This window comes from Nyctereutes procyonoides, unplaced genomic scaffold, assembly GCF_905146905.1.
Source record: "Nyctereutes procyonoides isolate TBG_1078 unplaced genomic scaffold, NYPRO_anot_genome, whole genome shotgun sequence".
Classification (NCBI taxonomy): domain Eukaryota; kingdom Metazoa; phylum Chordata; class Mammalia; order Carnivora; family Canidae; genus Nyctereutes; species Nyctereutes procyonoides.
Window position 1 is genome coordinate 14,181,914 of NW_026575132.1, and position 21,879 is coordinate 14,203,792.

The 21,879-nt window shown below is 38.8% G+C and overlaps 1 protein-coding gene and 1 non-coding gene across 4 annotated transcripts in view; one reads left to right on the forward strand and one right to left on the reverse strand.

Moving 5' to 3' along the window:
- The window catches only part of PARD3B (par-3 family cell polarity regulator beta), a 991,638-nt gene that overhangs the window by 908,147 nt on the left and 61,612 nt on the right, over positions 1-21,879 (forward strand). The gene's annotated exons all lie outside the window — the stretch shown is intronic.
- LOC129523093 (small nucleolar RNA SNORA62/SNORA6 family) lies at positions 20,357-20,507 on the reverse strand. Its single transcript, XR_008667053.1, has one exon. It is a non-coding gene; the product is annotated as a small nucleolar RNA SNORA62/SNORA6 family (small nucleolar RNA).

The window sequence follows — 21,879 nt, forward strand, 5'->3', positions numbered from 1 at the left end:
TCAAAGCTCTTAGATTTCTCTTTTTTTTTTCTTCTCATTTTTTTACTTCAGAACATGTCATGGAGAAGCTGCCCTTATGGAATTGAGAGTCCGCATTGTGCAGATATCACCAAAAAGGAATATATTGATTATCCTTCACTTTCTCTACCGACATGGCTCTTTGAGTTGGTGGCTTTTTAGAGGTGCCATTAGCTAGAAATCAGTTCGACATCCACAAGCCCTATATGGTTATTTTCCCCTCTACTTACAGATGTAACATCTAGTTTTAAAAAAAAGCTTGTCTACAAGATTCTTTTCTTTCTTTCTTTCCTTTTTATTATTTTTTTTTTCTTTGAGGGTCATTAGCGTAGGGAACAGATGCATACAGTTTTAAGGAGTATTTCTTTGAAGCTCCATTTTAGAGTCAGCTCACTGACAGGTCTATGCCCATGGGCTCTGGTGTGGACTTAGGGCAGAGGCAATGGCTACAATTACCCATCTGGTATCCATCTGGTAGCACGAATGAAAGATAATACCAGATCACAGAGAAACTATACCAACTGCCAACTTGGTATAAGCAGGCAAAGAAGGTGCCACCCAACAGCACTGTGAAGAGTAAGAAATGTCCATAGGGTATGCACATTTCCAGCACAAGATGCAAAAGAATGGCATGTGAGAGCAAATGGAAAGAAATTGCTGTACACATCTAACCTTACAGCTGCAACTTGTTAAATATTAAACCGAGTTCTCTGCCACATTTAAGTTGCTAGTGGAATCTGGGAGAAAAGATATTCTAATATGCTTGAGACCTGTATTTTGCTACTCACAGCCACCCACAACAGGGTTAACAGGATTTGAGGACTTTTGGACGAGGAGTAGATACCAGCATCATAAGGACATTGATTTCATTTGCATGTAATGCCACTTTGCAATAGACTGTTTGGTTGTAGCAAGACTAAGGATTTTGTGGTTGCTATAAAATACATTTTATCAATGTATTACCTTCTCCTTGTTTTTATATCCCCCTTTTCTGCTTTGTCTGCTTCCTTCCAGAATGCAGCATGCTCTGGTTAGTGCCACGGCTAAGTATTGAATCTCTGTTAGTATAATCATCAGAGATTTGCTGTCTTCATACAGCACCTCTGTAGGAGCTACAAATGGAAACACTGTTTTGAAATGGTAAGGGCATGCTTGCCTATGAGGCTGCCCATCTGTGGGTACCCTTCCCAGTTGTTTCCTCCACTTGCTCTGTAGTCTGGGTGCCTGGCTTATCTCTGCATTCATACATGCTAGAGATGGCCAAATAAAGTGAGATATTAGAGTGAGAATTTAGTGGCATTGTCATCACCTAAGCAACAATGCGTGCTTGTGGGGTCTTTTGTGTGCATTAAATGGGTTGTCTTCATAGTAACATGTCATATATGTATATATGGTACTGCCATATATTTTGAAAGACATTATCATTATCACACTGATTACATCTAAGCAATTCAACGAGGACAGAAACCTATTTTTACAGAAGAGAAAACCCAAGGCTAAGAAAAGTTGCATGATTGCTGACAATCACATCATTAGCTTTGAACCCAGATCATATGACCCAAAGTTTGAAAATCTTCCACCAGATTTAGGTAAGGGGGTTTTGGTTTGTTTTTGTTTTAATCTCTGAATCTCTCTTTCCCCCTTTCAAAAGGAAACATTTAACTCTTTAAGGACCAGTTTCCCAAAGAATAAGAGAATCAAGGTAGAGATTCTGTGGCACAAAAAGTCTCTGCCTTGTAGGTGGCTAGAGGGATGGGAGCTAAGCTGACTTCCTTTCTTCCACAGTCTCTGACAAAATGTTTCACATACTTCACTGAGAAACAAAGCAAAGAAAAATATCTTCCCAATTGGCCACTACAGAGACCATGTTGGCTGAAGTCAGGAAGAAAGAAAGGCTGTAAGTCAGAGGCATGAGTCTTCTGGATAAGAATTGCTATAAAGCAGTTGTAGAGTGCAGGATCACTAGCAAAGTGCCAGGATGGAGGTGGGAGAAGGATGAGATGGCAAAGTAGAAGGGTTATGATGCAAAGGTGAGATTTCAGTATTGATGTTGACCATGACCTATGTAAGAGAATTTATGAAAAAAGCCAAAATGAACTTAAACCTGATTCCATGTGGAAGATTGTATAAATTGCATACTCGGTACAAGAAAATATAATTTTGTAAATTTGCTTGGTTTGCTTATTCCAACTTATGGGACTCGAATTCTTTTGCCATAATTTATACTAATTAGTCTTTCCACTTAACTCAAGTGGGGAACTGTGAATGTAGCCATCCCTTGTCTGCTCCTCATTAGAGACAATTAAGAGTTAGAAGAACAAAAACACATCATAGAAAAAATGAGGAAAGCCACCCAGAGAGAGAAACATGAAGCAGGAAATGATCTTATTGAATGGGACAGAGAGGAACTGATAGCCTTCAAGATCCATCGCTCTTCCAGCTAAGGTCTAAACAGGGTCTGAGGTAGCACTGCCTGGTCATGCCAGCCTCCCCTGTGGTATTCTCATCTGCGTTTTTCATATCTCCTGTCATACTGCATTTATTAAGAAATGTTCTCGCTCTCTAAATCCAATTCATTAGTTTCCCTCCATGGATAAGAGGTATGGCATTACTGATGAGAGAAAAATAAGTCCTAAGCTAATCAGCCTTGGTAAATTCCAGTCTTGCACATTATCGTTATGGAAGCTTTCTTCCAGAATTCAGACAGGGCACAAAGACACAGGAGAGGGACCGGTGTGAGATGTCCTAACACTGCTCTGGGAGCCCTGCTGTTTATATCACTTTGTACTTTCCCAAAGGGGAAAGGAGGAGATCAGGGAGCATTTAATTGCCTTATAAACTGATTGACAAATCGGTGATCTGATGCATATGGATGATCTTTTTAGTGAAATGGCTCAGAAGCTGCTAACAGAGATCATCAGGAGCCATGATTTGCACACCCTCCATGGGGTTATTACAGAGAAGCGGAAGGATGGGTTGATTATTATCTTTCCTTCTTTCTGTTTTTTTTTTTTTCTTGAATGTTTTCTTCGCCTCCAGGGAAATGCATTCTAGCAGCGTGAGCACCACTATTAATCAACACTTGTAGCAATAATCAGTGAGTGAAAAATGGTGACCAGAATCTGTGAATGCACTGGCATAACTGTCTTCTGAGTTTCCCTTTGTGATCATGCCTTGGCATTCTAACATGGATAATTTATACAAAATTAATGTTGGCACCTTCCGAGGTGCAAAGATTTATAGAAGCACTGCTTATTTCTTCATCCATTAAAAAAAGAAAGAGAAATCGTTTCTGGTCATGATGAATAATATTTTAGAGCCTTTAAAAATATACTTGCTATCTTCATGTTTCTTTGTGTTGTGTTGAGCCAGCTAGTCCCCTCACTTTTGAGCATGGGTGTTGTGAAAGGCAAAACTGCTGTAACTTCTTGCTTCCAGTTTTCCCAGAACTTTCACCAGGAGGGGTGTGAAAAACAATCAAGAATTCAAAAATACTTCAAGACAGGATGAGCACTGGGTGTTATTCTGTATGTTGGCAAATTGAACACCAATAAAAAATAAATTTATTATTAAAAAAAATACTTCAAGACCCAAGATTCTTCTGAGAGCTGTGTTGTTGGAAAATCGGGGAGGGGCAGGGGGAAGGCTGAGTTACTAGAGTAGCAAAATGCTGTTGCTAGCCACACCTGAGAGAAAGTAGTTGTGGAAATAACCTGACTTAGGGCTGGTGAGGACACTATACGTGAGAGAAGCCATTTTAAAATTCAGTTACCACTTTCATTCCACCAAGCTACCTTTCAGTTCTTACCGTCATCTGATCAGTAGAATAAATTCTGATATGTCAACACTTTGAGACTTTCTCTGAAATTTCACTTACTTGGGACTGGCTTGCCAAGAGCCTAAAGCAGGTCACAAAGGCTCAGGACCACATCTTAAAGAGTGATTGATAGACCAAGACTCATAGGAGCATATGACACCAGCCCCTTGTCTGAGGATCGCTCCTGTCATTAAAATCAATGCAACTTAATTAAAGCAAATTACAGATAGATACATCTATAAATAAGATATTAAAGTGTGCTGCTGAATATGATAATTGCTGCATATTTAGCAATCAGTGTGTGTGTTCTGCTTTTGCCAGGAGGAATTCCTTTCAGTGGAATCAATGGAGCTTTATTAAAAACCATCCAAATTAGAGGGAGAAATGATGAGTGTTATAATAACACAAAATCACTGTTTCAACTTTCACTGCAAAGAAAGGAAAGCAAAATATGTCCATCCCTCTTTTTTCACTCAAGGAAAATATTAGACATATTCTCTTTAAGATGTGGATATTTTGAATTTATACATTTTAATTTTTGTATTCTCTTCTCCCAAAGGAAGGCGGAGGGAAAGTAACAATCATAAATAAAACAATTCAGCAGTGAGACTGAAGTGTGAGGAACACTCCAGTGCCTGGATATGCTGTTTTATACTTTGATGACAGAAGACAAATAAATGAAGTCCATACTCTAAACAGAGCTTTAAGTGGCTTATTTTATTCTGTTAGTCACTAGATCTTTGTGTGTGAAAATTTTCACAGGTTCATTCAAAATACTGAATGTTGGGAATAAAAATCCATTTTCATCACCTCCCTTACTTGTCTCACTACTTTACCCCTGTCACCTTTTATCACACATAAGAATTAAGCTTATGGCAAAGAGACTTCTTTTTTAGGGTTAATTTTAAAATATACATTTAAGGAAAGATCATTTGTCACCCAATTTAAAAATCAATAGCAAAACATAACAGTTAATTAAATCAGTCCCATGTGACCAGAATCATTCTCAATTTTAAGAAAATAAATACTAAAATTGCAAGAAGACAAATATTTCAATGAAGAATGTTCTCAGAGATGAAAAAATGAATCACTAGACAACCAGCCACTTCTAACAGACATTTAAAAGGCATTTAAGAAGACTTCTTACATTGGTATATTCCATGCATTTATTGTTTGGAGAGAGAAGGAAAAAAAGAAAAAAATGGAAAGAAAACAAAGAAACAGGAACATATAACAAGAGAGGAAATGAGTGTTTACAAAAGTGATTTTTAACTATTTCATTTAAGCAAATGTTTAAAGATTGTATTTATTGGTGAGAAAGAGAGTGAGTGAGCAGGGGGAGGAACAGAGGGGGAAAGGGAGATAATCTCCAGCAGACTCTGCACTTAGCACAGAGCCACCTTGGGGCTCCATCCCAGGACCCTGAGATCATGACCTGATCCAAAACCAAGAGTCGGACACTTAACCGACTGGGTCACCGAGGCATCCCACAAATACTGATTTATTGAATGTCTTCCAAGCACCGGTCTAGGCAATAAGGAGAATGATTTCCTGTTCCTTTGGTGAAGCTTTGCCCCAAAGCTCACCCAAAGCCCCTTTTCTAAAACAACATAAGACAGTGATAAGAAGGATTGGTTTAGTAGTCAGATATGGATTCAAGTTTAAGCTCCATCACTTACTAGCTGGGTGGCTCAGGGCGACCTCAGTGTACTTTCCCATGGAGTGTACATTTTTAAAGAAGGAGATAATAAACAAGTGAAGAGTAAGTATAGGGCCATGATAATTTCCTCAAAGAAACATAAAGCTGTGCTAAGGAGCTAGAACAAGCAACTGGACAAAGTGTGCTGTTTTATTTATGGCGACCAGGGAATGTTTCTCTGTAGAGGAGACTTTTTTTTTTTTTTTTTTTTTTTTTTTTTTTATGTAGAGGAGACGTTTAAGCAGAGACACAAAGGGATGAAAGCATGAGGATACCAGGAGCATATTCCAGGGAGGGAAGTGTGAGTAGGAAAGCCATGAGCCACATGCTGGGCAAGTGGGAGGAGCAGTGAGGAAAGCAGCATGACTAGAGCATAGAGAACAGGCAGGACCAGGAGGGGACAAAACAGAGAGGTAACTACTTCAAAACCTCATGAATCTTTAGGAGCAAAATTTACTAAGTCCACTACTTAACCATCCTCCCTGATGACTGTTACTTCTGATTTTCTAAGGTGCATCTACAATGCATAATGCTCTTATTCAGAAAAGAGTATAAAGGGTTGGCAATGGGTATAGCCTGCTCTGTTCCTTTTAAGGCCCAATTAAGGCAGATGATTTTCATGAGAGCTGAGCTATGATTTCACTTTAGACTATCTATAGCAGAGGCCATACCACAGACAAATTTGTTCATAATTATGACACATGAGTTTTCCACTCTGAGGAGGGTACATGCAGATGAGAATGGAGTTCCACCATGCATTATTTCCCAGCTCCATGTCTAACATGCAGACATATTGCCCCTGTAATCAAATTTTCTCTGCTTCCTTCTGATGTTCCTACAGGCAGTATCGTGAATGGCAGTCACCTATAAATTCCATGGGTGATGGGAAGAGGAGGTAGTCACAGCCATGGAGCATGCACATCACAAACATCTAAGCCTTTGTTTTTTGTTTTTTACATCTAAGCCTTTGACACATGCTCCATCCTTGGAGCATTCTGTCCCTCAGAATTGTCCCCCATCCATAGGTAGAGAAAGGGACAGAGTTGTGGTCTAAGACTCCTTAGTGGGGTACTTTCTGCGTGCCTAAAGATGTCATACGACAATTCAAAACTTAGCTCTCCTTTGAGATATGTACTAACATATTTTGCAGCTGTGGTATTGGATACACCAAGGATGGCCAGTGTGGTTCACTGCAATTTATAAGTGAATATTCTGTTCAAACTGAATACTAGCATTCTTGTCATACAATACTACTACTATTATTGTGATATGTGTAGCAGAAAAAGAAATATATTTGCCTCAGAAGTCTCTGAAAATACTGATATAGGTTATGATTTAATGGGTGTCTGTAATTCCTGGCATTTAAAAGAACAAGAGATTGAAGACATTACCCAGTTAAAGGTTTCCCATTCCTAGAGATAGGTGGGTCCACTCCACCACCTCTATAGTTACTTCTTTTGTACAAGGTAGCTCTGGTCACCCTTTGCTGTAACTCCTCAAGCAATAGCCAGGTTTCCACATCTTAAAAGATCCCTGATTTCCATGACTCATAGAAATAAGCCATTAGAAATACGTTGCAGGGTTGGGGTTACTGGGGAGGACCAGCATTTCTGTGCAAGTTGTTCCATCTGGGTATGAGTTAAGGATGGTTTCTGAACCCCAGTCACAGTTGCTGATTGATCAAGAGCAGCATGAAGAACTTAAAACCTAACCCTGCTTGAAGAATTTACTGCTGGATCATGGTGACCAAATGGCTCCCTTTTCAGTGCTCTGGATAGCCACCATGTGGTCTGCCCAGGATGAGTTTGATTCTTTGGAAATATTCAAATGAAACAATAGATTTCTATTTTTTAAATAAAAGCTTGCCATTGATTGAGAAAAAAAAAAGGCACCGTTGGGGCCTTTGCTGTAGAGAATTTTAACTCAAATCGCATTTCCTGGTATGTTATCCCTTCTGACAGTAAACATGCCCAATGGTGCTATATTGTGTTAAACCACAAGGGCAGGTTGAGAAGCAATCAGAGTGAGTCTAAGAAAAATTTGGCAGCAAGCCTAATGAAAGTTGAAGTGGACCTAAAAATCTTTAATAAGGTTGTTCTCTTTTTTGTGGGTTCTTGCAGTTAGTTTTTTCATGAATATCTGGGCAATTGGGGACTTCTAAAGGTCTTTACTATGGGCAGGTACTTGAAGTCTCATTGAGTAAGAATGGCAAGGTAGAGTCAGTGTGGTGGCTGTTAGCTGAGTTGTGCACCATTGAAAATATTGCATGCTAAATTGAATTTTTATTTCTTAAAAAAACAACTTGGTTAACTTTCAAACCTCCTATGTTTCCAGGAATGACATGAAAAGAGCTCCATGCCTATTCTTTCCAAAGCATTGAGTTCTGATCCCACTTGGATTTTGCTGCTCTTTGAGTTATGGTCTCTGGTCTCAGTTCCTAAGGACAAATGATTCTACTTGTTCTTTGTTTGGATGAGTTGCTCCCAATGGATGACCCTCAAATTGAAAATGATGTTTCCCCTGTGAACTTCAAAATTTAAATTCAGTGTTCCTCATATGGTCAGTAACTCATTTGTGGATTGCTAGCATAATTTATGTAGTTTTGCTGTCTGCAAAGTAAAAGTGAGTTTCTCATGGCCCTTGGGGAAGATGCACAAAGAGACCCAGTCCCTAGACTCTGTTGGACCAGTTGACAGAATTGGGAGATAAAACTCACTCTACGTCCTTCCAAGTGACTTGGACTAATACTGGTGTTATTTTCCATACCAAAGTCCAATTATATGATGGAGTTTTTAGTAATTGGGCCCTTTGGATTTTAAATCCTCTCAGGTCAGTGCCCATGAGGATAGCCTTCAGTAGGAAGGACTCTGGGGCTCTGCACAGAAGGCAAATCTGATTTATAGATGGACATGGCATTACGTCTGTCACAAATACATTATGAATGGGCATTATACATTTTCTAACATACAGATCAACCCCCCCCCTTGGGAAATTATCCTTCATCCTAATGGATTACATTGTAGTAAGTTCCTTGTAAAATTTATCCTAAATTTTCACTTTCTTAATTTCATTACATTGATGAGTAGAGATCCCTGTTTATCCTTTTTTGCCTACGTCTGATGGATGTTAGAAGAATTAGACTAAAGTTTATAAATCACCTCACGATTCCCCAACTGAGCCCACAGAAACAGTAAAAGCCGTCATAGATTTAAACAGGTGCTGATTTCTGCTCAACCTTCATACTGTACTGGGGCAGAATGAGTACTCCCTCAATTAAGTAGATAAACATTTTCTTCTGAAATATAGGAAGTCATCTAGATGGCACTCAACTAGCATTTCAAATGCTTAGCTGCCAAGGCTGGAATTTTGTTTTTTCATTTTCACCTAGAGAGACTCATGTAGAGTGTTGGTTTCTTTCTTTTTTTTTTTTCTTTTTCTTTCTCCTGTCTGCTAACCTCCTGCTACATGATGCTTCCCTTCAGACTCTGAATCTTTGCTTCTCTGAAAGAAATGCATATAGGGCCTTCTACCACAGTGTGGCTCTAAACCTGGGATTGGATTCATTTAGGAAAAGCCACCAAAAGCGTGTGGTAGGACTTCTAGCAGAATGCCTGAGGTCAGCAGGTAAAGGTGGGCTCACTCCCTACCTGTGCACAGAGCCCCTTCTGCCCTGGGAAGGGACCCAGCTGTCATGTGCTCAGTCAGTAGGAGTGCACAGACAAGGTCCTGGTACTTCAGTTTGATCCCAAACAGTTCAATAATGTTGTAATAAAATGCACACTTCACATCTATACTGTTAAATGCCTAAATCACAATGGAGATTGTTTCTTGACTTCACTCCATGCAGCAGAATTCATGTTCCCCATGAGTTGGAGCATTGAATTCAGTTGTGAATAGCCTCTTGGGGTAGGCCAGCTAGGTTAATTCAAGTTTGTTTTCTCTGGTTAGTTTAGGATTATGTGTTTCTCTGTTTGTCTGTGTTACATCTCACCTTCAAGATTACTTTTTTTCATTTAAATGGTTCATTCATGATTAAAAAATCATCCAGCATTTACTGAGCACGAAACATGTGCTGGACAACAAGTGTTAATAAATACCATTATAAAAGGTCATTATAAAATAACACTCTAAGTAATTATTTAAAAGATATTCTCTAGGTTCTCAGAAAATAAGAAGTGAATAGTTCTGTCAGAAGAGCTTCCCAGGGTGGTGATGGGAAGGGCAAAGGAAGAGCTGACCAGAATAAAAACGTGTGTAGGTGCATGGGGGTCAGGAAGGAGCTGATGGTTGAAGTGGCAGGAAATGGGGTTGCAAACATGAGTGGGGGGCGGGGAAGGAGAGGATGACAATGATGATGACCACAGTAGACTGGGAAAGATGTGGGTGTCATGTTTGGGAATTTAAGCTTTATTCTAGGCATTGAATTGTTTCTGTGAACCACAGTAAGATGATTTGTGTGTGTGTGTGTCTGCATAAATCCATATACATACATCTCACACAGACACATACATACATGTATACACAGAGACATATGAATACATATATCATCTTTTAAATACATCATACCATTCCAGCCATGCATCTTGTATATAAAAAGTGCAGAAAATAGGCTCTTCTATGAGAGAAAGTAAGAATTCTCTCTCTCCCCGGTCCCTGCCTCCTTTCCTATCACTGTCTTTCTCCCCTCCCTCTCCTGCCCCTCCCTCTCCCTCCCTCTTTTTCTTTCCCTCCCCCCCCACCCCCTTTCCCTGTACCCTCTTCTTTTTTTCTCACTTCCCTGTCTTTCCCAGGACTGTTTTTGAAACTGTATCACTGAAGAAGCTTCCATTGGCTTAGCCAGGACTGATCAGAGGTTCATAGAAATAAATTCTACAGGACAGAAAAAAATATTCCCTCCAGGTGTTTTCCTTACTAAAAGAAAGATCAGATTCCATGTAACTTCAGCAGCATTACAGTAACTACTCAGATTTACTGAGCATATAAGTACGTTTTCTCTATATGTATGATAAACATACTTTGTAGTTTACGTGCAGCAGACTATTTCATCCACACACGCACCATCTGAGGTAGGTACTACTAATGTGGTTATTAACCACATTAATAATGAAAAATGAAATTAATGAGGTGAGAAAACCTAGGCTCAGAAGTTAACTTGCTCAAGGTTACACAGTGGGTAGGTGATGAGAGTGAGGCATAGACAGTCTCGTCTGGAGTAAGTGCTCCTAACCTCAGTGCTCCCACCCCACCCCACCCGGTGTGCAGGCCAGAGACCATGCTGCTCACTGGTCAGAAAACTGCACGCAAGTCAGTTTCCAGTTAGCATGGAGGGACTTGGTGTACTGTAGGAACAGTGGTGCTCTTTAGGATCATCTTACCGTTGTGCCTCTCTCTTTGAACAAAAGAGTCTTATGAGGAATTTACAACACCTGCCTTTTTCCTGGTCAAGTAGTGGTGTGGATGCGTCAGATGATGTAGGATAGCAGACTTTGATCATTGCAAAATCCTTTCTGAGTACAGCATGTACTCATGGTATGTGGTGACATACCATTCATCCTACGCATATGCAGGAACTACAGTGAGCACATTTTAGAAATGACAGATAGTTTGAAAATTGGTACTGATCCCTTAGGGTCAGCCTCCTGAGTATGCCTGTGCACACTCTGCCTACTGCATGGCTGGGTGCCCACGCATCCAAGCCCCAAAGCCAGCCCTTGCTCATGGCCCTGTCTCCCCAAAGTCCCCACCAGATTTCTCACCAAGTGGAAGCACAGCTGTTACAATTGATGACCAGCTGTTTTTTTATTTTAACAATGGCTATTAAAACCCATGCACAAGCATTGTTTCTGTACTATCTCCTCAGGAACTTAAGTACCTGGCTCGCAAGCTTTAATCAGGTCACTGAACACAGTCTCCAAACCCGAAGCCACCTCCTCACCCCAGGTCACTGTACAGAGCAAGTGCTTTCTGCTCAAGTGGCATCATGAGATCCCCGCTGGGTGGACTTCACAGACAAGGCCAAGGAAAGTTAGATGTCACTCAGGTGAAGTTTTTTCAAAGCATCTTAGGCAGAGAAGAATGAGGCTTTGATGTAGACTCACTATTTTGAAACCTGCTCAGGAAGAGCAGAGAGACTCTCAGTACTGGTCTCCTTATACCCAAACTTGCTTCGTTTAAATGTCAGTATTCAGCTTAGAGAGTGAGTCCAGGACAGGGTTTCTAGAACCCATTAACCACAGATATGGTGCCCCTCCCTGATATGGAACTGCTGCAGTACTGTTATGTTATATCCGTTTCTTGGCTCGTATACGAAACTTGAGCTAATTTTTGTTGTTGTTGTTGCTCTCTGTATATTTGCATAATTTTATATCCTGAGCAGAGTTCTTGATTTTGCAACATCATAATAAAAAACAGTGTGAATTGGCAGGTTTAGGGGTATGATTTGCAGCTGGTCTATCACTTCTGCTACTGGAAGCTTCAGCTTCAAGTATTATACAATTATCATATTTTACAGGACTTCAGCTTATATTTGCATCTGTTCATCTTTTGTCGGTGTTTTTTAAAAAATACTCTCTTAACATTTTTTGGGGTAGATGGATTGCCTAATATACTCACTTCATACACTTTTCTCTTTATGGTATAAATTCATATGGTTCAGTGCTATTGAAATCAAAGCACTAGGTCTAATTGACATAATAACACGATGAGCTCTTTGGACAGTTTTTGGAGATTGAAAACAATGATGAAGCAAATGCAACCCAGTGTTATAGTAATATCTCTAACCATCCCCTTTTCACTCATTGCCATTATTTTGATTAAAAGGTCTATAGAAGCGACAGTGGTTGTTCAGGATGCAAAAATTATTGCAGAAACTTCCTCTATTAATGGAAATTATTAGAGGATGGGATGGTACTCGAACAGCAAGAATGACATTAATTATGCGAAAAGCAATCATATCTGGCAGTTGGCAAGCATGCATTATTCTTCAACACTGTTCCACGGGTTTGTGTCCAGCCAGCATTAGAAACCTAAAAGCTTTTTATTTGGCAAAGTTTTCACAGCACTTGGACTTCCAGCTTCTAGATAAAAGATAATTTGGAAGGAAATTTTGATGGCGAAATTGAAGAATTCAGTAATGAGTGCTGTGTAGATGAATCAGTGCCCAATTAAATGATTCTATCAAATCCAACTTTAAATGTTGACTTTTAAAAAATCATATTTTAAGGACTTTGAAAGCAAGATGCTATAGATATATCTAATCGGAGGAGAAAAGTTGTATTACTAGCCTGGTAAAGGTAGGGAGTGTTCTAAATGATCCAAGAGTTTGATTAATGGAGAGATACTTTAGAACAGGAATTATCTGTATACTAAGAATTAGAACAGATTTCAATAACCTATCTTATTTTCATTCTGCAGTTCCCTTTCTCTTTTGCCACACTTCTCTGTTTGGGTTTTTATTTTTCTCCCCATTACACCGCTCTTTCAAGGCTCCCCTCTCTGTTTACCACTGTTTTGATATTCTCACTGCTTTCTACAGAATCTGTTTTTCTATCTACTCCTACTTTCACCTGTTTTTGTCCCTTCACAACAATAAATACAACCAATCGGAGCAACATTTTTTTTGCTTTATTCATTCACACCATAAGCATTTATTGAGCCCTTGACATATTTACGGCTTGACCTGACCACAGGAAGAGTTACCAAAACTACAGGAGTGAGCATTCTGGCACAGGCACAAAAGCACATGTTTAGGACCCACAGAATAACCCAGTAGGGTCAAGTCATTGAACATGTATGAGAGGGATGAGATAAAGCTGGGAAGTTAGGTTACTGAAAACTCTTATTTGCTAGTTAATAGACAATTATTAGGGACCCCTGGGTTGGCTCAGTGGTTGAGCATCTGCCTTTGCTCAAGTTGTGATCCCAGGGTCCTGGGATCAAGTGCTGCATTAAACTCCCTATGGGGAGCCCAGTTCTCCCTCTGCCTGTGTCTCTGCCTCTCTCTCTGTCTCTCACGAATAAGTAAATAAAATCTTCTTTAAAAATTGTCAAAAAGCTGTGGGGGTTTGGCTTGGTTTTTCAACCCAGGTGTTTTTTTTTTTTTAAGATTTTATTTATTCATGAGAGAGACAGAGACAGGCAGAGGGAGAAGTGGGCTCCCCTCAGGAGCCTGATGCAGGACTTGATCTCAGGACCCCGGGATCATGACTTGAGCTGAAGGCATACACTTACCCACTGAACCATCCAGGTGCCCCTCAAACCAAGTTTTGACACAAAAACATGGATTTTCAGAATGTCATCTGTAATCTTTTCTCCTCCTCTTGTCTTCATTCATCTTCTTAGAACTTGAAGTCTGCTCATGCAATCATCAGTTGCAAAATACTTTGTTTAATATACATTTCAGGCTAAGGTGTGTGTGATTTCAGCATTATCAATAGCATGGGTCAGGTTACTTTGTGATTCCAGTGGGTGCTACACACTGAGGTAACTCTTCAGATCAACAGTAGTTGTACCCAGCATATACTACTAGGTAAGGTTCTCTTACTCTATTATTTTCAGCTCTTAGAAATCTTCCCTCACTCTAAGCAACTACACAATTGAGGTTCCTAATAGTTTTGATTTATATGCCAGATCCAAGTTTAAATCTAAATTGTTAGAAGGTACATTTTAAAAATTATTTTTAAGGAAAAGGGGAAAATCAGAACTATGTAAACAAAAGAGCTTGAGAATGGCCATCTTAATAAGACTCAACCATAGGATAGATGTCATAAAACTTCCTTGATAAAATGTTGATGATGCTTGTGCTATTTAACAGGTAATGTTCAAAAAAATGGCTACCCATTATGGTAGTTGATTCTTTCTGTTAAGTGCCACGGAGTAGATGTGTGAGACTTCTGTTTTATTGCCTCAGTAAATATTCATGAACAAGGTGATATGTCAGGCTTTGAGAATGCAGAGGCTCAAGAAAGAGAAATTGTCCCAACTCCAATGAAGCTCATCTTTTGTAAACCAAATTAATAGACTGACACCATGCATGGATACTTAAAAAAAGAGTATATTATACAGCCTGTTCTTGTTTATAAAACATAATTTTGTAATAAAAATTGCTTTGGGTGTAGCAAAAGTTAACATATAGGCACATAACAGCGCCTCCACCTCTATGAAATAACTATTGCCAGGCAATTGGAGTTCAGTGGTATGGTTATGATGACCATAATCACATGCAAAATACTTGTAGACAGTCATAATTTCACGTATCCTATCCCACTGCCACTATAAGCTCATCTGAACATTCAAGTCTTTGTCTCCAATCTTTGTTTAGGAAATAGAGCTACACTAACTGGGATGATCTCTGCCAACGTGTGAGGCAGCATTGAAAGTGAAACTGAGTTGAGATCTTGGCCTTGCCACTGTATGAACCTTTGGCAAGTTGCTTTAACTTTATCTGAATTCACCTTTTGTGGAAAGTGAGGCAGAAATGGAGAAAATGGAGAAGATACATTAATTATAGCTCATGATACTGATTGCACAGTGTCTCAGAAAGGTTCCATGCTGAACATGAAGTCTGCTTGAGATTCTCTCTCCCTCTCCCTCTACCCCTCCCTCTGTTCATGTACTCTTTAAATAAATAAATAAAATCTTTTAAAAATAAAATAAAAATAAAACAGCAGAGGCATAAATCACTCACATATTACTTCCAAGAAACAAGTCAAAACCAAATTCAATAAATACTGTATGCTGGCATCTGGTATTGCTATTACTAACTGAAACGCCACTAAATTGTTGTTTACTCTGTTCCTGGAAAATACAGGGAAACAGATTTATTAAGGAATGCTTTTCCCAATACCTTTTCTTCCTTCTTTTCATCAGAAATTGCCTGCTCTCAAGTAAAAGTTTATATTTCAGCCAGTGTTGCAATATCTCTATTTGTAGGTAGACAGATGGGGAAAGGAAATGAGATGGTGTCTGGCTCTTTAATTAAAGATGCAGAGCCAGGGTTTGTTCTTCATGCTCACTGGCAAGACACATATGCACATGTGCACACACATGCACACATACATACAGACACATTCAAAGTGCATCTGATAGATGAAGCCAAATTTGTAAAATTGTATCCATAATCATAGTTTCTATGGTAACTGTATCTTAGGCCCAGGCACAAACAGAGCTGGGCAGGAGATGTCTGATTTTATTTTCTCTGAAGACAATCAGAAGAGAGATAATTCAGGTTATCAAGATGCCATGGCCCAGTATACATATGGCTAGTCCTTAGGTCAGGCCAGCATAAGATTTAATGCTGAAATCCCAATAAATGTGTTGTAATTTTATAATGTTGCAGATTTCTTTACTATCTTTGTCACTCAGCTTTAAAATAATTATGTTACCGACATATAGTTATCATATTAATGAGGTGTAAGTGGTTAACATAATGTGGCAACTATATGCAAGATAACTTTTACAAATGTGCATAAGTTAGAAGGGACCTTAAGGATTTATTTTCACTCAGACATTTTCCAAGGGAGGAAAATATAGGCACAGAATGGTTAAAAGGCTTCCCCAAGAGTTATTTTTAAAATATTTTTATTTGCTGTATTTTCTAAACTAGCAGATGTTCTAAACTAGTCTATAAACTGAATACCCAGTTATTTGACAAAATTACTGAAATTAAATTAGAGAAAATAAACACTTCAGAAATAATGGTTTGAAAGAGTGTGTGTACTTTTGCTTCTCTAGATAGCATATTTCTAAATACGTATCTCAGCATAATATAGTTCACATTGCCAAAGAGAAATCATTTACAACCTATTTTGATTAGTTTCTTTTTGTTTAAATGAGGTATGGTGAGTTTCACTCCAAATATGTAGCATTTCAGCAGAGTGTCTTCATATTAGAGGATGCTCAAAGACAAGTTCCTAACTTTTTTAGATATTTTCATCATGTGTATTCCTTCAAAAGTCTTTAAGCCAGACCTATAGTTAAGTAAGAGGAATGTAATTAAAAGAAAGCTTCTGGAAACTGCTCAAAAATATCTGTCATGTTACCAACTTGAAATGAAAGGCGTATTTCCTAAAATGGCATCTAAATTTTTATACTTTGCATCTTAATCTTATGATGGGTCTGGCAACATGAAACGTACTTTTGTGTAATGGATCTGACTAGGACCTGTTTGTAAATGAGGATGTTGTGTAGAGGTGAATAAGCTGGATTGCAATTTTGTACCACGTTTCCGTCACAGCAGCTTTTAAATTTCCTCAGGAAAATTGACTCAAGGGACTTAAATTACAACATTGGCAAAAATGTGTCCCAACCTGTGGGAACTGGAAAACATGCTAATTTTGAATTGTTTCCACTTTTTATCATCAGACATTTGCAGAAAATCCTGTGTGATTTATTCCTTTATTTGTAATGAATTGTTAAAACATGTTTGAAAGGGCATTAAATCTTCCCCTCTGCCATTAATCTGCAAATGGGAGAAATCGGAGGTTAAATGGCCTCTTTAGTATATTGCTTTGTGAAACTGCTGATTCCAGCAATGCCAGGCTAGAAATACATACTAATTTAAGGAACCCTGAATGTAACCAGCAAGCCCCTTGCTTTTGTAGAGAAAAGACTAATAGCTTTATATTAACAAGGCTCTTAACATCCCAGCCAGCAGCAGGCATTGAGTGAATGAAATTGGGAGAACTCCCATGGCCTAAACCATCTTAATTCAACATTCCTCGTACGCCAAACCTCCTGATAGGCTGTCATCGGCTGTCATAAGCCAGCCAAACTGGATCGCCACTGCAAGGCACACCAGACATGAGCCTTTCAAGTTGTTTCTGAAAAAGCTCTCTGAAGTTTCTCTTCCTGAGCTTTATTAGTAGAGAAAGATAAATATGCCCCAAATCCAAGCATAAGTTCTATCATTACATTGTTTTGGAAAAGACTAGGTTTCTCTTATGGCTTAAGTTGAAATTATTTCTATCAGATATATATTTAGGTCATTATATTAAAAAAAAAAAAAAGCCCTGCATGATACCAAGCAAGATAAAGGGCTTCTTTAAAAAAAAATTAATTGGATCAAAGCCGCTGACCTTATTTTTTTATGATGAGGGAAATTACCTAATAAGGAGAGCTGGAAGCAGGAACATTTCTGGGTCTTATTGCGCACAGAGCAAAATGAGAAATGAGCTTATAAATGCTTGTGCCTGTTCTCTTTCCCCTCACTCTCTCCTAAAGTGGCCTGACTTCTTAAGGATCTAACTACAACCTATAATTAGTTTCTCTTTAGCAGTCCTCTATCTGCAGTTTCCTACTCTCAGTTCACAGCTATTTGTCAGAATCTTTGTACCCAACACAATAATCTGTATTGCCACCATTTCTGATTAGGATATAAAAGTTAAAAAAAAAAGGATATAAAAGTTGATCAAGTTATAGGGGGAGATTAGATAAATTATGATTTATCCATAAATGGGATGTTATATAGCTATTAAAATTTATGTTTGTGAAATATTTCTGGTAGCACAGCAAAATGCCAATAATAAATAGTTGGAGAAGAAAACTATATGCCACTAGAATATGTATATATTAAAAATATTAACAGAGGTCATCTTTTGAAGATTTAGGGAGAAAAATCCATTCAATCTGTTTTTTTTTTTTTTAAATAATGGAACACAAATTTATTCCCATCGTTTCTATTAACTAGCACTGTGTCCCTGAGGAAAAGGACTTTTTCTCATCTCTATGTTTTAGAGTACATAGCACATGACTATGTGTCTACTTAAGAGACACTAACAAATGTTTATTTACTTGGAAGTATTAATCTGATTTTCTCAGCATGATAGCATAAGGCAATAAGCATTTGTTTTGGGGTCTTTTGTTTTTTGGGGGTTTTTTTTGCTTTTAGGGGGAAAGTGATAAAGATTTTCGATACCCTGGAGTCCTGCTTTCTCTCCCCATCAATCCACAGAAATCATTCTCAATAAACACCAATCACCATCTCATTTCCAATTCCCACCTACACTTCTGCAGAACTTATGTTAGTCACCGTTCAGTGACAGAGAATAATATCCACTCAAGCTAGTTTAAGCAAGAACAAATTTATTGCACCAAAATATTGGGCTTACAGAATCTTAAGGACAATCTAAAGGAATATAATCTTAGCTAAGATTTCAGGACTGATTTCTCAAGCCACACCACAGAACCAGGCTACCAAGGGAGCTGCTGCCACTTCTAAGAAAGCTTTTGACTCCAGAGCCATACAATAATGCCTGTATCAGGAGTCACCATAATTAAGAAAGCCACAATCAGGAAGCCACCTTTACTGATGCCAACTCCAAAGCTAAGTACAAAAGCTAGACTCCACCCCAGAAACTTGAATGACACATCTGCTAAAACTGCTGAGGAAACCCAACAAAGCTTTAATTGTTGTCAGAATAACCAGTGGAAGTGTAGCCATTTCAATGGCCCAACTTAAATCATACTAGTAAACTGACCACAAGGGCATTGTGGGAAAGGCAGATTTTGCTTTCCAAGCCCTGTAGTTCAGGTTGACACTCTGCAAGGAGGGAGGTTCGGGTAAAACACATCAACATATATTGACCACAGACCTTTTCTTACTGCAGTTCTTGACTGCTTTTGACACTATTGGCCACACCTTCATTCACGGAATGCTTTTCTTTTGATTTCTGTAACCCTCTCTCCTACTTCTCTTCCAGTCAAACTGCTGTTCTAGACCTTGTCAGATTTCCTCCTGGGTTCAACTTGTGTTTTTCTGCCCCTTAAATGACAGTGATCCTAGGAATACTATTGGTATTCTTCTCTGTTTTCATTGCATGTCTTTTCTTCGGTTCTGTGTCTACAGATTCTCCCTGGGCATTCTAATCTTTCCCAAGGTTTTTGGTACCATCTATAGGCTGAATCCCAATTCTCCATCTCTAGTCCAGGTTTCAACATTGCAAATTTTTACACTCAACTGCCTATCAGACATCACCATCAGATGTCCCATTCAAGCTCACTATATCTAAGTATCCCCTCCTCCCATCCCTACCCTTGCCACTAAATCTATTCCTCCCTCTTTCCCATCTTGGCAGTGGTTACCAAGCCCGTCTAGTTGTTGAGCTCAGAAAATCGTGCATTATTCCAGACACATCCTTCCTATTAATCCTTAGTCAGTTATTGAACCTGTGCCCCTTAACATTCTTATAGCACTCCCTTGCCTTTATATTTTTTTCTTTTTAAAAAAAAAAAAAACTTTATTTTACATCAACCCTATTTCCATCTCGTTTGCCATTGTGGAAAAGCAGCTTAAGAGCACTCAGTGGTTGTCCCAAGTCATGCAGTGGCCTGAGCAGTGGGAGCTCCAGACGTGGCAGGCTGAGCTCTCCAGTCTTCAGTAGGAAACTCTGAATAGGCACAGAGGGCACCTGCACACCTTCAGACCGGTCTGCGTTTTCAGGTTGAGTAGCAGTGAAGTCAAGAGATGGAGCAGTCCATTTACCCTGAAACTCCTCCTTGGGCACAGCCTTTTCAGCAGTGGCCTGCTCTTCCTTTCCAATTTCTTCAGGATCTCTGTAGAACTGGAGATCAGGCAAGACGTCCCATGGGTGTTCACAGGAAATGGTGCCATGCCTTGCAGAACTTCCCCGGGCCAGCATCCACCACATCAGACCCACTGAGTGACTCCCTTTTAGCAGGATTAATCAAGTTTCTCTGAAAACAGAAAGGCCCAGTAATACCTGAGAGGCCCACGCAGTTAAGAAATATGGAGAAAAGCAGAAGAAAACACAGGCCATTTTAAAATGTTTCTGTTTTCCCTTAAAGCTCTGACACATTTGAATTATACTTGTAGCAAGAATTACTGTAGAACTCTACTCATTGGGCCAGAGACTCTTGTGCTATCAGTGAAAGACTTACCCTCATGTAGCACACTACCTACACTTCTGAGTTCATTGGCCAGCCAGTGGCCTTCACTCTCAGCCAGCAATGTGTGAGCCTTTATCCTTTGGTAGATTCCCTAGGTTAGGTCTTAATCATCTCAGGCTCAAACTATCACTGAAACCTCCACACTGTGGCAAGAATAATCTCCCTAACTTGTAAATATGTCCCGTCACTTATCAAGTAGTCATTCTCAATGACTTTACCATCATCTAAGTTTCTTGGCATGGCATATGAGCTCCTCCAAGATTTGGCCCATGGCTGTATCTCCAGATACTGGACTCTGGGGTCAGACAGACCTGATCTTTGTCTCAGATTTTCCATGCACTAGCTATGTGAGCGTCTACTTAGTATTCCTATTTGAAAAATGGGGCAACCAGTGGGGTTATTGGGGAAGATTGACTAGACTGATTAAATAAAACATATAGCATTTTGCTTGACAAACAGTAAGTATCAAATAACTGTTAAATTGTAGTAGTGATCAAAGAAAAAACATAAATGGAGGGATAGTTCATATTCATGAATAGAAAGACTTAATATTGTCAAGATGTCAGTTCTTCCCAACTTGATCTATATATTCAATGTGCTCCTTACCAAAATCCTAGCAAGTTATTTTCTTGATTCTAAAGAGTCTCAACAAACTGGTTCTAAAGTTTATATGGACAAGGAAAAGACCTAGAATAGCCTACATACTACTGAAGGAATACAAAGTTGGAGGACGGACACTACCCAATTTCAAGACTTATTATAAAGCTATAGTAATCAAGACAATGTGATATTGATGAAATCAATTCAATTTCATCAATATTGATGAAAGTATAGACAAATAGATCAATAAAGCAGAATAGAGAACCAGAAATAGGCCCAAATAAATATTTATTGTGGTCTTTGACAAAGGTATACAGATGATACAATGGAGCAAATATAGTCTTTTCAACAAATGGTGCTGGAACAACTAGACATCCAACATACAAAAAAAAAGGAATCTAGACACAGACTTTATACACAGACTTTATACACAGACTTTATATCCTTTAGAAAAATTAACTCAACATGAATCACCAACCCAAATTTAGAATGCAAAACTATAAAACTACTAGAAGATTACATAGGAGAAAACAAAGCTAGATGATCGTGGGTTTGGTAATGACTTTTTAGATATGACACCAAAGGCAAGATCCATGAAAGAAAGAATTGGTAACCTGGACTTCATTAAAATTAAAAAGTTCTGCTCTGCAATAAAAACTGTCAAGAGAATGAAAAGATAAGACACAGACTGGAAGAAAATGTTTACAAAAGACACATATGACAAAGAACTGTAAACTAAAACTACAAAGAACTCTTAAAACCTCACAATAAGAAATGAAACAAATCAATTAAAATATGGCCCAAAGATACCTTAACAGACATCCCATCAAAGAAGATATCC